This window comes from Phodopus roborovskii, unplaced genomic scaffold (genome assembly GCF_943737965.1).
Source record: "Phodopus roborovskii unplaced genomic scaffold, PHOROB, whole genome shotgun sequence".
NCBI classification, from domain to species: Eukaryota; Metazoa; Chordata; class Mammalia; order Rodentia; family Cricetidae; genus Phodopus; species Phodopus roborovskii.
The window spans coordinates 741,274-756,950 of record NW_026125911.1 but is presented as its reverse complement, the minus strand read 5'-3'; the positions used below and the strand labels follow the sequence as shown (position 1 = coordinate 756,950).

The following is a 15,677-nucleotide window of genomic DNA, read 5'->3' as shown; positions in this document are numbered from 1 at the left end:
ATGTCAGAGTCCCCAGGACTGGCGTTACAGATGATCGTGATCCACCATGTGGGTGAGGAAATCAAACCCGGGTCTACTGCAAAAACAGTCAGTGTTCTTAACTGTTGAGCCATCTCTCCAGCTGCTTGACTTTGGCTTTAAACTACATTGTTTATACAGACAACTTATCCAATCTCTCTGGACCGCTCCTACATGCTACCACCATTTCAGCCTACACACTACCCTGGAAGGCAAGTGGTTTCTTCATAGCCATTTTTTCTCCCCCGACACTTCACTGGAGCTGGCTCAGTACTAGGAGTAGCTCCCAGCAAATGTTTGCTGAGTTGAATCTTAGGCACTGTATTAGCCAATATTATAATGCCTGTGTCCGTGTGCTGTGGAACCCCGCACAGTGTTCTAATAAGCAGCCTATGTGTATGAATGTATCTATTCCCTTCCAACATTATACATTTCTCTTGCCACATAAGGAAATTAAGGCATACAACTGACTGGGGGCACATAACCAGTAAATGGCTCGCACTTGTGACTGGGGGCAGAACGAGAAAGTTGGGGAAGCCCAGGAGTAAAGGGTTCCCGGGGAAAACCATACTCTCAGCGAGTGTTTGACAGGGCCTTTCTGGGTCCAAAGCCCTAAATTTTTGCAGCACTGGAGGCATGTTGAATATGTTAGCAAGCAAGCCCAGGACAGGTTACAGGGCCCTCATTTTAAGGTCGCAATATATAGCAGAGGAGGCTGAAGCTATTGTGCAGTCACTTAGCACTATGTGAAGAAGGCTGGATTTGGAGCCCCCAGATTGGCCAGGGGTGGGCACTAGTTCCTGAGGAGCCAGCAAAACAGTCCAGAGGAGGGAGGAATGCCAGGCATAGTTGCAAACAAGCCACTCCTTCGGTTCACAGAGAGAGGCTGGCTGAGGATGGCAATGGTGGAACCCGCTTCCTCTATTTTTCTCTCTTTCTTTCACTATTTCATGTGTGCACATTCACACACACACACACACACACACACACACACACACACACACACACACCTCTCAAGGGATTATGGATTTTGAACCCAACACCAGAGACACCCATATGCAAGGTAGCCTCTTATGGCAGCTAGCTCCATGTTATTAGTTATTACTGATAATCTTAGCACACCTAGAAACAGCTCCGTGAGCCTAGCTTTTCTCTAGGGAAATCCTGGAACTGATTGACAGTCTTACTTGGCCTACAGGTTTCCTGGGTATTTTCGATGTCAAAGCACCCTGTCTCCCCAAAGGCGAGAGTGAGAGATGGGTTCCCTCCATCCTGGCATTCAGGCCAAGCAAGGGTCAGATCTCAGGAGCTGAATCCCTAATGGGTGTGCCCACCAGCTGTTGAAGCCAGCTGTGGTGGCTCAGGCCAGGGGTGGTGACCTCACTTCCGCTCTTACCTCCTCAGAACTCCTCCCATTTGAGGCCCCACCAGGCCAAAATCGAGAAGTCCAAGGTTAACTGTTACTCCCCACTTTAAGAGCTAATTAAAATGATTAGCTACAATGAACTGTCAAACATTAACTAGAAGAAGCTGCAGGACCAGACAGGCCTCTATCTCAGGCAGAGGGATGAGGGGAAGGAATCAAAGGGCCATCAAATCCCTGTGCTACTCGGCTGGGGTGTGGTGGTGGTTGGGGGTACCCAAGAGAACCCCGCTAGGCCGAGGTGCCAAGGGGTCAGGAGGTAACTCATCCTGATGTCTAAATGCCAGACCCAATCTGGACTCAAGGGCAGCAAAGTTTAGGGGTACCGCGGGGGGTGGGGGAGGAACAGGAATTCACAAAGTGGTTGCCAGCTCAGCAGTCTCTGAGCCGCCAAAGCCAGACTCTGGCATTGGGGGCCCTTTGCGTTGTGCGGTTGCTGAGTCCCTCAGAATATCAGGGGAGGAAGCCAAGAGGCGGGAGAACCTTGGAAAGCGGGAACGCGGGAGCGGGAAGCCTGGCGGCTGACTTACACGGAAACTCCAGCCCCTGCCAAGAGGTCTCTATTTTGGCAATTCAGGTCTCCAAGTCATAGGTTTACGTGCGAGCGTGTGTGCGCGTGTGCGTCCGCGCGCGCGCGCGAGTGTGACTCTATGTGTGTGCCTGTGTGTGTGTGCGCGCGCGCGTGTGTGAGTGTGTGCGTGTGTGTGCTTGTGTGAGTGTGTGTGCGTGCGTGTCTAAAGTGACTGGCTGTGTAAGCCCTAGGGGCCACCGGTTCAGCCCAGCCTGAGTCGATCGAGTGTGCTCAGCCTCCTGCTCTGCTGCCCTGGGGCACTGGGATGGGGGTGGGGGGGCAGTCCACATCGGCCCTTCCGTGGAGTCTAAGCTGGCCCGGGCCGAAGAGAAGTGCCTTCCCGCCCGGCTTCTGCCAATCACTTCTCCTTCTAGTGGCATCAGGAGCCCGGGCTGCTCAGGGTCCACACCGGGCCGAGCCAGAGGAAGGCAACACTCCAGGAGCTGAGGCTGACGCACCCTTCTCGGTCCGCCCCCCCACCCCCAATCCGACTCCCCGGCCTCGCCGCCCTTAATTCCCCACTCGGGCAAACTTTTCGAGGTCTCCCCGGGCGTTTCGAGAAGCGGCGCCATCGACGTACCTGAGGTCCTGTGGTTTGCCAGTCGCCTTCGGTCACAGGGCTCCTCGGAGCGATCGATCGCCAGTGGTCCCCTCCCCGTTCCCAGGGTTGAGACACAAGTTCCCACCCGCGCCGAGCCGCCTTCTCTCCCCCCCCCACCCCCGCCCCGAAAGCGGGGCTCGGGCAAGTGGTGCCCGGAGCTCGGCGCCGCGGAAAGGAGAAGTGGAAGTTGAGCGCGGAGCCCGGTCCGTCCTCGCGGCCGCCGGGGGCTGCCGTCGCCCGCCCTCCTTCCCTCCCTCCTTCTCTCCCCGGGGCCCGCCTGCCCCCACCGGCCCGCGCCCGTGACTCACCTCGGCGCCGGGGCAGGCTGGTCCGGGCGGGCGGGCGAGGCGCAGGGCTCTCCCACACGTCGCGCCGCCGCCAATGGCAAAGTTGGAGGGCGAGATGCAAACACCAGGTGAGACGGCGGCGCCCGGGCTAGAACGCAGACGGGGTGCCAGCTGTGCGATGGGAGTCCGGGGACGACGGGGAGGCCGGGCCGCGCCAAGGGAGCGGCAGCGGGGGGCGCCCGCGGAGGGGCCGCGAGTCAGTGGAGACCTGCGCCGAGGCGAGCGAGAGAAAGGGGAAATCGCACTGGAGACACACGTCCCCGCGGGCGGAGGCTGGGCCGGGCGCGAAGGAGGCAGGGCGAGGAGGGACTGAAGAGCCAGAGGGAGGGACCGACGGGAGGGACCACGGGCGAGCGGGCGGGGTGGAGCAGGGGGGTTGGGAGGGACTAGGCACGGCGGTGGAAACAGCGCCCCTCCACCCTAACCCCGCCACGGTCGCCAGCACGGCAGGGGAAGCACTGCCAGGGGCCCGCACGGGCTCTCCTTCCCCGAGAGGCTCGCTGCCCACCCTACCGCAGACAAGACACAGCCCCTCCCGAGCTCACGTCGCACGAGCGCTTTCTCCAGCCAGCACCCCCCCCCACTCTGCTCATAATTGGCGGGCCCCGGGGCCCTCAGCTCTGACTGGGCGCTTCTCGGCGGGAAGTCCCACACAATATCCCGTGGAGATATCCTGGGGATTCTGGAAGGCGGCATCCAGCCACTTGGCCTGTGCACTCCAATCACTTGATAGCTCCGCTGCCCCCCGCCCCCGCCCCAACCCTCCACCTTATCAAGCATCTGCTGTGTGCCAATCAGCCGGCCTAGCAGTGGGTGCTACCCAGAAGTGGGCAGAGGGTACATTTTGCAAACAATGTCAACTCCCACCCCCACCCCGTGGAGCTCAGGCCAGACATTTCTTGGAGTGGTGTGACTGGAGAGTTGCAGGGACTTCTAGGCAAGTCCAATCTTGGGCACTTGGGGGTCCGACACAGCAGGTGTACTGACAGGCAGAATTGGGGTTCGGGTTGAGAGCCCACGCCTCATAAGTCTTCAATATAAAGCCAAGTAATAACTGTACTTCGACCCGTTTTCTGTTTTGTTCCCCCTTGGCCCCTTTTCTGCCACTGTATCCACCTCAGTCCCCATCTGGTACTACAACCTGGGAAGGTGTCTAGTAGAAATTGTCACTTCTCAAAGCTCTCTGCAGACTGAATGAAGCAAGGGTGAGGTGAGGGAGAGCCGCTGGCGCGGGCGCAGGCGCGGGCGCGTGCTGAGAGGGGGGATATGGTGAGGGGGCGGCAAGACTTGACCTTGGCAGAAAAGCTGTTGAAGGCGCTCCAAGGGAGGAGGGCCCTCTGAGAGGTGGCCAAAGGGTCTTCAGTTCAGGACCTACTCACCCGCCTCCCAAAGCCTGTTTCATCAGCTTTGGGAAAGATGATCTGTAGGACTAGAGAACAGGAGTGGTGGCGGGTGACATCATCAAAGATGGTTGTGGATCACAGGCTAACAGTAAAAATAATAATAATAATAATAATAATAATAATAATAATAATAATAATAATAACGATAATAATCTAGTGGCTGCACGGAGGTTCTAGCTCCTGAAACCTCCTGGTTACCCATAGACAGACCAAATCCTCAGAACAAGGACCAAGAGCAAATTTTCACTTCTTTTTCCTTTACAAATGAACACATTGTCTTTAGGGGATTCTAGATCCTGGAAAAACACAGCTTTCTTTCTGCTGGACTCTTGCCGGTGAGGCTCTCTTTTCTAGTTTGGGGTAAGTCCTGGATAGCTTCAAAATGCACGAAGGCCTAAATGGGTACAAAAATTTAAAACAGTAAGCTCCTCGAAATGCTGCAGGCCTTTAATCCCAGAACTGGGGATGCAGAGGCAGGTGAGTATCTGTAAGACCTGCCTGGTTTACATAGTATAAATTCCAGGCCAGCCAGGTCTACACAGTGAGACTCTGTCTCAAAAACAAAACCAAACCACAAACCAAACCGGCTGGATAGATGGCTCCTTTGTTAGGAGCACTTGCCAGGGGCTGGGGGCTAGAGTATGGCTGGCAGTTAAGAGCACTGGCTGCTCTTCCAGAGGACCAGGGTTCAATTCCCAACACTTACATGGCAACTCACAACTATCTGTAACTCTAGTTCCAGCAGATGACACCTCCACACCAACACACATACAATAAATTTTATAAAATAAGCTGGCACACACCTTTAATCCCAGCACTCGGAAGGCTGAGGCAGGAGGATCTCTGTGAGTTCAAGGCCAGCCTAGTCTACAGAGTGAGTTCCAGGACTGGCTCCAAAGCTACAGAGAAACCCTGTCTTGAAAAACCAAGTGGGGGGAGAAAAAGCACTTACTACTTCCCAGGTTTGGTTCCACCACAATGGTGGCTTGCAAGAGTCCCAGTGGATCTGATTCTCTTATGACCTCTGAGGGCAACAGACTCACATTTGGTACACAGATGTACATGCAGACAAAACACTCCAATACATAAATAATGAAAGTAAAGAAATGAGCATGAATTGGGTGTGGTGCAGGCCTTCAGTTCTAACAGTTGGGAGGCAGAAACAGAAGGATACCTGAGTTCAAGGACAGCCTGATCTATACAGCAAGGTCCAGGCAAACCAGAACTACAGTGAGACCCTGCCTTTAAGGGGAGCAGGACTAGAGAGATTGCTGGAGGTTAAGAGCACTTGTTGCTCTTCCAGAGTATGTGGGTTCAATTCCTGACACCCTTGGTGGCTCAAAATCATCTGTAACTCCAGTTCCAAAGGATCTTATGCCTTCTTTTGACCTCTGAAAGTACCAGTCACCCAGGTGATACACAGAATACACCAAGGCAAAATATTCAACACATAAACATAAAACAAATCTCTAAAAACAGAATGGAGAATGATAAGAACCACCCCAACAAAGCTATGGTGACGACTGAGTGAGAAGGCAGTCTATGGCAGTTCCTGATTCCTAGTAAGCCCTCCAGAAATGTTAGCTATCTGCAACCTCCGTTTGCTTTCTCAAACCAGTTCTTGAAAGAAAATGTAGCAGGGACCAAGACAGAAGCTGCTGAGCACTTGCAGCAGATTCTCCTGAAAATATATGTAGTTTCAACCAAGGATGGAGTCTCAAGGCAGAGCATGCTGCAAGCTCGTCCTCTTAGAAAGGGCAAGGAAAGAAGTCAACACTGTGGACCACTCAAAGTATCTGGCTGTCTTGCCTGCTGGTGACCCGCAGACCACAGCTTGTGGGAATCCCGTAAGTTACCACCTTACCCAGCCACTCAGAACTAACCACAGCTCCACACCCTTCTAGCTGAAGTCCAAGCAACCCCCACCCCACCCCCAATTTGATGAAAATCTTAGGCTGATCTCACCTTGGGAAGCCACCTGAATGCCATTTGTGGCTGCCTGTCCCTCTAACCCTGTCGCTTGTCAGCCCACCAGCCCTAACCCTCGCACCTCCCCATGTTCCACGTACCCATTGGGTGAGCCCCCACCAAGTGGGGCCAGTCACACTGATTTCACCAGGCTCCAAGGGGACAGCCACCGTCTCTGGCAATGGCTCATTCCCTGACTTGGCAGGAATTCCCCTTCTCGTATTGCCTGTAGATGTCCAGGAAGAGCCATCTAGCAGCACCCTGTCAGTCTCTCTTTCCTCCCTGTTCCCTGACTGGCTTTCAGGCCTCAAAACCTGATTCCTTCCAGGAGCTGAAGGGCCCCACCTCCAGTCTGTGAGGAATCCCTTCTAGCCTTATCCTCTCAGTTTGCCCTCACCCTTGGCAATCTCCATTGCTTCTTCCCTCAAGCAGTGCCTCATAGCCCGTTTTCTTCAGCAAACCACTCCATGTTGTTCTTGCCCCTCCCTCACTTAAATCAACCAGAACAAAATACCACAATGCCAGAAAAGGTGTGCATCCATCAGCCGTTTGGAAGGAAAAGCAGATTCAGAATCAGGGAGAGAAGTCAGTTTCAGGGGACCCCCTCCGCCCACTCTAAAGCCATGAAGCCCCATTGGCCTTCCGTAAAGCCAGCCATCATTTTTCAGTTGCATTTAGTAACCACCCATTTGTAGTCATCGCTCTTTCAGAAAAGCTAGGTATCCAAATGACAGGCAAAAAAATGTTGATACCTCAGATTATGGCTAACCAGGACAGGCAGTGTGCATTCTATAGAGCTTGTTGGGGACTTGGCAAGATGGCTAAATGGGTAAAGGCACTTGCTGTTAAGCCTGAAGACCTGAGCTTGATCCCCAGGACACGAATGATGGAAAGGGAGAGAACTGAATCCCTAAAGATGTCCTGATTCCACATACCCTTATAGACTGTTCATACCTATACACCCTTACACATCCTCTCTCTCTGTCTCTCTTTCTCTCTCTCTCTCTCCCCTTTCCCTCTCACACACACATTTTAGGTTTTTATGCAATGCCATTTTTAAAAGAAAAGCTTAATGATTAACACCAAAATCAAGATCCTTGGAATAGATGATACAAAAAAAAAAAAAAAAATCAGTCTTCCATTCTTAAAATGGAGATTCCTAGCAAGTTGCAGCAACTTTACTGCTGTAATTCTAGCATTCAAGAGGCCAAGGTAGGAGAGTTGCTATAGATTCAGGGAGGGACAGTCTTGGCTACAGAGTGATTGGTACCTGTCATTAAAAACAAAAACAAAAAAAGCTCTTAGCATGCAAGCCTGACCAACTAGGTTCAATCCCTAGAACACAAAGAGTCTTTTGACTCTTTTAGGGGTAGTGCACATCTGTAATCCCATGTCCAGATAGGAGGAGGAGACAGGTAACTCAGTGACTCGGGGATTTTCAGTGGCAGAAAATCTAGACAGAGCCTTCCTCAAAATAGGTAGAAGGCAAAAACTGACTCCCAAAAGTTGCACTCTAATTTTCATGTTTGTGTGTCATAGCCACACACACTATTTTAAAAGACTAAAAGCTTTAAAACTATATGACATGCTTGTCTTCCTGACAGTCTCTGGGACACTGAAAACCCCTACAGAACTTTAGGGGAACACTGTGTCTCAATTCTTGGGAGCCTGGAGGCTGCTGATGGGGGTTGGCAGCCTGACAGCTGATGCTATGGGTCTTGAGCTGGTACCCAGCATGTCAACCCTAGAAGCAGTGGCTAATACCAAGTATTGTCCCTGGTACATCCAGGATCCTGGCTGCTATTTGAGAAACACCATGGCACCTCAGGAATGGTGGCAGGGAGGTTGGGGGAGTGGGAAGAGAAGAGACAAGCCTATGGTTCACTTGAAAGAAAAAGAAGTGGCCTCAGGCAGAGTTCAGTAAATTAGGGCAAAGCTCCTTGAGTCTCAGATACTGCGGGTCCTCAGTCAACTGCTCAGTGCAACCAGAGTTCACCCTTCACTCCTCAACAGCTTCTGGCCTAACACCAGTCTGTCATCTTTTTAATAAAATCATAATTCTTTTACGTGTATGCAACGTATATGGCTATGTGTGTGCGCTTGCGCAAACATAGGCACACTGTGTTATCCCTCTGACTTCTGGTGTTCTTAGATTGAAACTGCAGAGACTTGGGCCTGACTAACTTGCCCATAACACAGTGGGAGGGGACCAAGGTATCAAAACATGGAAAGGTTGTTTTTGTTTTGTTGCTTTTGTCAGAGGAGCCTCTGGGGCTTAGAGACACAGTAGCCAAGAAAGTGGCGCTCACTCCCAGCACTGAGAAGAGTAGCAAGGAAAGGGCTCCAGTCATACAAGAGACTGGCCCCCCACACACACCCGGGGTTGTACAACAGTAAAGACAGACCTAGCGAAGCTGGGAAGAGAACCCGGATAGGAAAAGTGATTATGAAGAGCACCAAGTGGATGCAGTTTCCTGAGATTCAGGACGGGATGAGGATGGGAAAGAGGCTGGGGGCGCATTAGCATCCAAAGTATATCCAGCGGAGGCTGGGGTCCAGGTTGAGGTAGTACCAGGTTAAGGATTCTGTTCTCTTTGGACTACCCCCCATGACACAGGAAACCAAGGACAAGCCTGAGACATTTGCCAGACAGAGGAAAAAGCCCTAGCCCATTGAGAAGACAGCCACTCCTCAGTTTCCCCGCCCTGACACCACATCAGGGTCTGAGTGTTGTTGTTGTTTAATGCAATATTTAATGTCTATAAAGGTACACTATGAGTCATTTCACGGAATGTCTAGGCCCCTTCGCTGGCAGAAAACAAACTTTCCAGCCCTCTTTTGAGGAAGCCATCCAACTCGGCTGCTGCTGGTTTGTGTGTGAGAGAAAGAGTATGCCTGTGGGTCTGTGTGTGGCATGGGTCTCGGCTAGAGCCTTGCTTGCTTAAGTGTGCCTCTGTGTGGGTCTCATGGCTGTGTGTGTGTGTGTCTGTGTGTGTGTGTTTGTACAGGGTGTGTGCCTGTGTGTCTGCAAGGCAATGTGGTATGTGAGCCTGTGCATCTGAGGGTGACTACGTGTACATTTTTTCCCCTCGTTGCTGGCAAATTATCTCCCCATCTCGCTCTTTACAGAGTGAAGGGCTGACGGAGGGAAGGAAGCAGTCCAAAAGGGGGTGGGTAGCAGAGGAGAGGAGAGGGGCTGGAGGCAAACCAAAGCAATTCCACTGGACAGAGGAAAGTGTCAGCCAAGGATGAAACTGAAACCGAGGCAGCTCTAATGCACCAGCACCCAGGGATCTTCCTTGGCCTTGGCTTCCTCCACTCCTCTACTCCCCCAGCTGGTAGTGGAGATTAGTCAGCCCAAGATTCCCAGATTCCCATCCCTACAGCCTGGACTTGATATTGAGGCAAAGAAGCTGAGCTAGAGTTTGGTTCATGGTTAGCACGTGACCCCATTAAGCACCCATTATCACATTAACACAAATTAGTATATCAGATCATCTCCCAGTCACCTAGTGGGGCATAGGGCCAGGTTTGAGGGAGAAGACAACATGGTGATATGGGGATGGGGGGAGACCTGAGAGCTAGGAGTCGGGTTGGGGGGGGCACACTCTCGAGGTAGAAAAGACAAGCAGGGAGCATCAGAGTTTGGCTCATTTGATGCTTTTCAGTCATGCTGACACCTTGGGGAGGGGGCAAGTTGAAGGGAGGGACTTCCAGGAATAGCTTATCTGGGCACCAACCCTAGGAAAGAGGCCGGGGTTCTGAGGTCTGGGCAAGAGACAGACTGTATTTCTCCTGGCACACAGTGAAACCTGGGAACGTTTAGGATACTTTTCCGTTTTTTTTTTTTTTTTTTCCCCTCTTTCCTCTTCTTTATGGAAAATCTTTAGCTAACTTTCTCAGATGACTGGACACCCTCAAAGCACAGAGCTGGAAGGTCCTGGCAGGGAAGAAGAGTGCTGGGACAGGATCTGAATTTGTTTATTCATTACTTGTTTTGGGATCAGCAAAGACGAAGTTACCCCGCCCATATATTTTATCTACAAAGTTTCATCATGGAAGCTGGCCCTCTAGCCCTTGGAAAGGATGAGGTTGGAGTCCCCAGGCTCAAAGGTATCTGGCCACAGGTTATTTTGAGGTCTTGATAGTCTCCATTTGTTACCTCAAGGGTCACCACGTAGCCATAAACTACAATGGGAGGTATAACCGACATTATGGCTCCTAGTTCAGGGCCCATGAAGTTAGGACAGAGCTGTAGCTATGAGGCTGGAGAAACCAACCGCTTAGCAGTTAAGTGTAACCATTGCTCTTTCAGAGGACCAGAATTCAATTGTCAGCACCCACCTGAGGGGTGGGCGGGTGCTCACAACCAACTGTAACTCCAGCTCCAGGAGAAATCTACCGGCAACTACACACACACACACACACACACACACACACACACACACACACGAGAGAGAGAGAGAGAGAGAGAGAGAGAAAGCCCACAAAAAGATACACATGTAGACATGATTAAAAATAATAAACCTTTGAGAAATTAAACTATCCGCAGAGAGCAAAGCTGCCGAGTTTGTGTTCCAAGATGAGCCTCAGCCATTTCTTCCTGTATAGCTGTAGAACCCTCAATTGATGAGCACAGAACCCATAATGGTCGCCCTAGATCCAGCCTCAGGCTGAACCCTCGTCTAGATGAGCTTTGGTCCCAGGCTGCACCCATGTCCTAACCACAGTCTGGAGCTCTGTGCTGGAGCTCTGTGGTCTCACGGGAGCCAGGCTAAAGAGTAGCTTTTCAGGGAAACCCACCCCCAGCGTCAGAGACGCGACTCAGACTTTCCATTCTACTGCCCACAGGTCAAAAGAACCAACCATCTCCAGATTGCAAAGAGGCTCTGATACTGCAATACCTTGGCTGAAGTAAGCAGCCGGGCCTTGAGCCCTGCAGGGGCCTGAGAGGTGGCCCGAGGGGTTACGGAAAAACTCCACCTTTCCTCTACAGTAGGAGCAACTCTCCAGCTACTTGGGAAGGAGCCTTCCTTTGAGTCGGAATGAACGTCACGAGAAGTGGTGGGGGCTCTGGCCACCCGTCACGCTTTTCCTCGCTTTCCTTTTTTTCTAGGCGCCGGGACCTCCCCATCCCGAGATCACCCCGTGGGGGGCTGAACGCTCCCACCCACTCTCGACACGCAGGACGCCTCTACAGCTCCACCTACAGTCAGAACGCGTATGGCGCCTTGACTCTGGCCACAGCGACTCTCACCACCAGGGCTGCTGGATCCAGCGTCTCGGGGAGGGGGGCGGGCGGGGGGGGGAACAGGAGAGGTCTGCTCCTCTGCCTTTTAAACTCTCCAGCTTTCCTGGAAGGCGCATTGCCTTCCCTAAGCCTCCCCTCACCCCAAGTGTCCTGGCCGGCCTGGCCCCAAGCTCCAGCCCTGCGGGGCTCAGGCAGCTGGTGCTCTAACCTTTCACTTTTACTGCTGGATTCTAAGCAGCCTTCTGCCCTGGGGCGCCTCTTCCTGGGAAGCAGTGAAGTCACGCTGGGCCCCCGATCCGCTGACTCAAGAGAACGAGAATCCTCCGCCCTGCAGGGCACACCCCTTGAAACTTCGCCTCAATTCTTTCTTTCTTGCTCCCTCCCCTCCATCTCCTTCTTTTCGCCCTCAGGCGAGCAGGAGCAGCTGAGCTCCTGAGGCAGGGTTCAGGGGGCAGCTGGGAAGAAAGTGTCAAATGAGTCCACGTGGAGACCTCCGGCACTCCATTCCAGCCCCACCAAGCTGCACTGTTCGGAGGCTCACGGGGTGCCCCAACTGAGAGTAGCCTCAAGTTTGCAACTTTAGGCAGCACTCCCACTAAGTATCCTCTTCCACTTAACCACTGCCTACAGGAAGGGCCTGCTGAAGGGATTGCTGGAGAGCCCTCTTCCCGCTACAGACTCTCAGGATTGCCTAGGAAATTGTCCTGAAAGCTGAGGTCTTATCTTTGGGAACCCTTGTACTACTGAACGTAGTTTAGTGGGCTAGTGGTGACCCAAAAAAGGCTTGTGTCACCAAGAGGACCAGTTTGGAGTGCCCTGAGCTTTGAACCGTCCTGGGCCCACTAATCAAGTCAAGATGACTGTCTGATGTGTCACCATGGCTGTTCCTTCTGGAACCTAGTACTGGATAGATTCAGGTTGGGGTGGAGGAGACTTTGAGGTAATTCTGACCACATCCTTTTGTACCACTATATGAGCATAGTGGACGGATAGGAACATGGGCTTGTTTTACTGGGTGGAAGCTAGAATCACACATCTGTTGCTTAGAATATTCTTTCAGCGAGGTAGCTGAAGGCCTCAGGCATAGGTAGGGTGCAAGTATGTAGAGGGGGTGACAGCTTCAAGCTGGACCTCTGATAGCTGAAACACAAAACCTGTCCTTACCTTCTTGAGGGGCATGATTTTTTTTTTTTTAATTTAAAGATTCATTTGTTTTGCACGTATGGTGGTTGAGAAGAACCATGTGGGTGGTGGGAATGGAACCCTGATCTAAGAGAGCAATAAGTGCTCTTAACACTGAACCATCTCTCCAGCCCCCTGCATGGGGCATGAGCCTTAAAACATAATTTCTTTCTTTCAGGGTTTCTCTGTGGTTTTTGGAGGCTGTCTGTCCCGGAACTGGCTCTTGTAGACCAGGCTGGTCTCGAACTCACAGCGCCTGCCTCTCTCTGCCTGCCGAGTGCTGGGATTAAAGGTGTGCGTCACACCACAGCCCGGCAAAACATAATTTCTTCCTAGCGAACCATGGGACTAGATTGTATCCCCTCCCCAGCATGCACATGTGCCTTTTGCGTATGTGCATGGTTAGCAGCTCAGTACAAAAGTTTACAAGCTTCCTGGCTCACATATTGCACTGCACTTCAGGGCATGGTGCTGCCAAGGCCATAGTTAGTGTGGAGATGGCCATGGACAAACAGCAAGAGGGCTGTATAAGGGCACGGCTTTGGTCTTATATGATATGGGGGAGGTTTTCAGAAATGCTATATCCACATCAAATTGAGAACCAGCTTGGGTTATGGTAGCTTTCCACTGACCATCTGTGCAGGGTGTTTTCTGGGGAATGGAGCTCTGATATGGCTGGGTAGGAATGTGTGCACACTGTCGTGCCTGAGAAGAATTACACTCGACTTTCTTGGGGATAGTGGGTTCTGGATCTGAAGCCAACCACTACTTTAGAGGCTAAAAGGATGCCATATTTTGAAGAGACCATGTTTGAGGCTGTCAGGATCTCCATAGAAGAAAGAAAAAGGCAGGATGCAATTTCTAGGGCTTCCAGGTCCAGATGTAACTTGCCAGCTAAAAGAAAATTCAAAAGCCATAATCTAAAAAAAAGATAAAAAGAAAACTAGCCAGTTGTGGGGATGTATGTCTATGCAAATAATACTAGCACACAGGATGTTGAGGCAGGGGGATCACCATGAGTTCAAGGCCAGCCTCATCTAAGTAGTAAATTCTAGGCTCTACTGAGACCCTGTCTCTGAAACAAAACAACAAACCTGTATGTCTAGTTCAAACAAAGGGAGAGCAGAGTCATGGTGGGGAGGTCAGGCCTCAGGAATGACAAGTGATGGAGACCACAGAAAGATGAAACATGGAGGCGTTTTTATACAAAAGATGCAGGGCAAAGGTAGAGAGATGATCTAGCCTGTTACATTCGTATCAGTTATGGGAAAACCAGTGCCTAGGAGAGTGGTCACCCGAGGCCATGCAAGTGGTGGGTATCTGAAGAGACACTCAGATCCATGCATACTCTTTCCACCGTGCTCCACTGCCTCAGCAGAAAATACGCAGAAAGAAAGTACCTGCTGCAATGAGAGGAAGAAACACACACACACACAGTGAGAATGGTTGCAGGAGGAAGGCAAAAGAGTGAAAGGCCTGAAGGAAACAGAAGAGAGATGCGTGAGCACCCTGGGCAAACGGACTTTAGACTCTGTCTTTTATCAAACACTGTCTACTCCGTGTTTTGTTCATAGAGAATGACAGAGCAGATGCAAACAAACATGATTTAGTCAGTGGAGTCGAAGCAGGACAATAAAGCAATGTGAGGCGCAATGAAGTTCCATTTGACATTCACACAGCATACTCCCAGCACTTTGCTTTCACTCATAGTCCCTTTTGGCTTGTCTATGTCTGCCACTAGGTTATAAAGCCACTGAAGGCAGGGCCTAGATATGAGTCACCTCCTTATCTCCGGGACTTAGCATAGGACCATGATACGCAGTGGTTGTCAGAAAAGGTTGAACAAATGTTACTCAAGTGAATACATTTCTGCAGATATTTCCAAATTCAACACCCTTATTAACTGCTCCCATGCAGTATCCGTGGCTAGTGCTACCAGAACATTCTAGATGGGAACCTGCCTGGAGATGTGACTCCTGAGCTTTCTTTCTTCAACTGAGATGTAGATGTTGAAGGCTCCTCTGGGACTGTCAGGTGATTAAGAAGGGGCGAAACAAGACAAAATTCCCCTGGGTCTCTGCCTGGTAATAGGCCTACTGAGCAGTTTGCTTTTGTCTCCAAATTGTCAGTGTTTTCTAGCCAAAGCCCAAGAGAGGCTCAGAAGAGGGTGTGGCAAGGGATTGAAAGGACTTTGGTTAAAGAAGCTGGGCTTTGCCCAGGACTAGCTGCTGTCAGGAATCAGGAGCCATCCCATGATTAGGTTTGGCTTTATTGACTGATTTGAGACAGTCTCATTAGCAGCCCTGCTTGTCATGGAAGTCACTAGTAGACCAGGCTGGCCTCAAAGTCACATCTACCTGCTTCCCAAGTGCTGAGGTTAAGGGTATATATACAACACCATACCCAGCCTGGGTTGGCTAGTTTAACAAACATTCTTCAATAGGTGGGCAGACTAGAGCTAAAACTAACACTGATAACAAAGTATCAGTCATCCAGGTTGGGGGGAGAGGGGTATTTGGTCATTGTTTTTGTTTTTATTGTTGTTGTGTTTTGTTTTCGAGACAGGTTTTCTCTATGTAACTCTGTCTACCCTGGAGCACACTATGTAGACCAGGCTGGTCTAGAACTCCCAGAGATATGCCTGCCTCTGCCTCCTACGAGCTGGGATTAAAGGTGTGTACCACCACTGCCGGGATTATTTGGTCTTTCTTTTTTTCTTTCTTTCTTTTTTCTTTTCTTTTTCATTTTCTTTTCTTTCTTTCTTTTTTTTTTGTTTAGATTCATCAAGGTCACACAGAACCTTGTTTGATGTCAATGTCCTACGACTTTATGTTCAAAACAATATTTGGATGTTCAAACAATATTTGGATCCATGAATGCCAGGCCAGTTGCTAGCCATAACAAGGTCTTCCT

At 51.0% G+C, this 15,677-nt stretch overlaps 1 protein-coding gene across 1 annotated transcript in view; it reads right to left on the bottom strand.

The window, feature by feature from the left end:
- Positions 1 to 3,237, bottom strand: part of Elf4 (E74 like ETS transcription factor 4) — a 43,108-nt gene extending 39,871 nt beyond the window's left edge. The window contains exon 1 of the mRNA XM_051178976.1: positions 2,922 to 3,237. The gene's annotated coding sequence lies outside the window, so the exon portion shown is untranslated. The remainder of the gene's footprint in view (positions 1 to 2,921) is intronic.
- Positions 3,238 to 15,677: the final 12,440 nt, after the last annotated feature.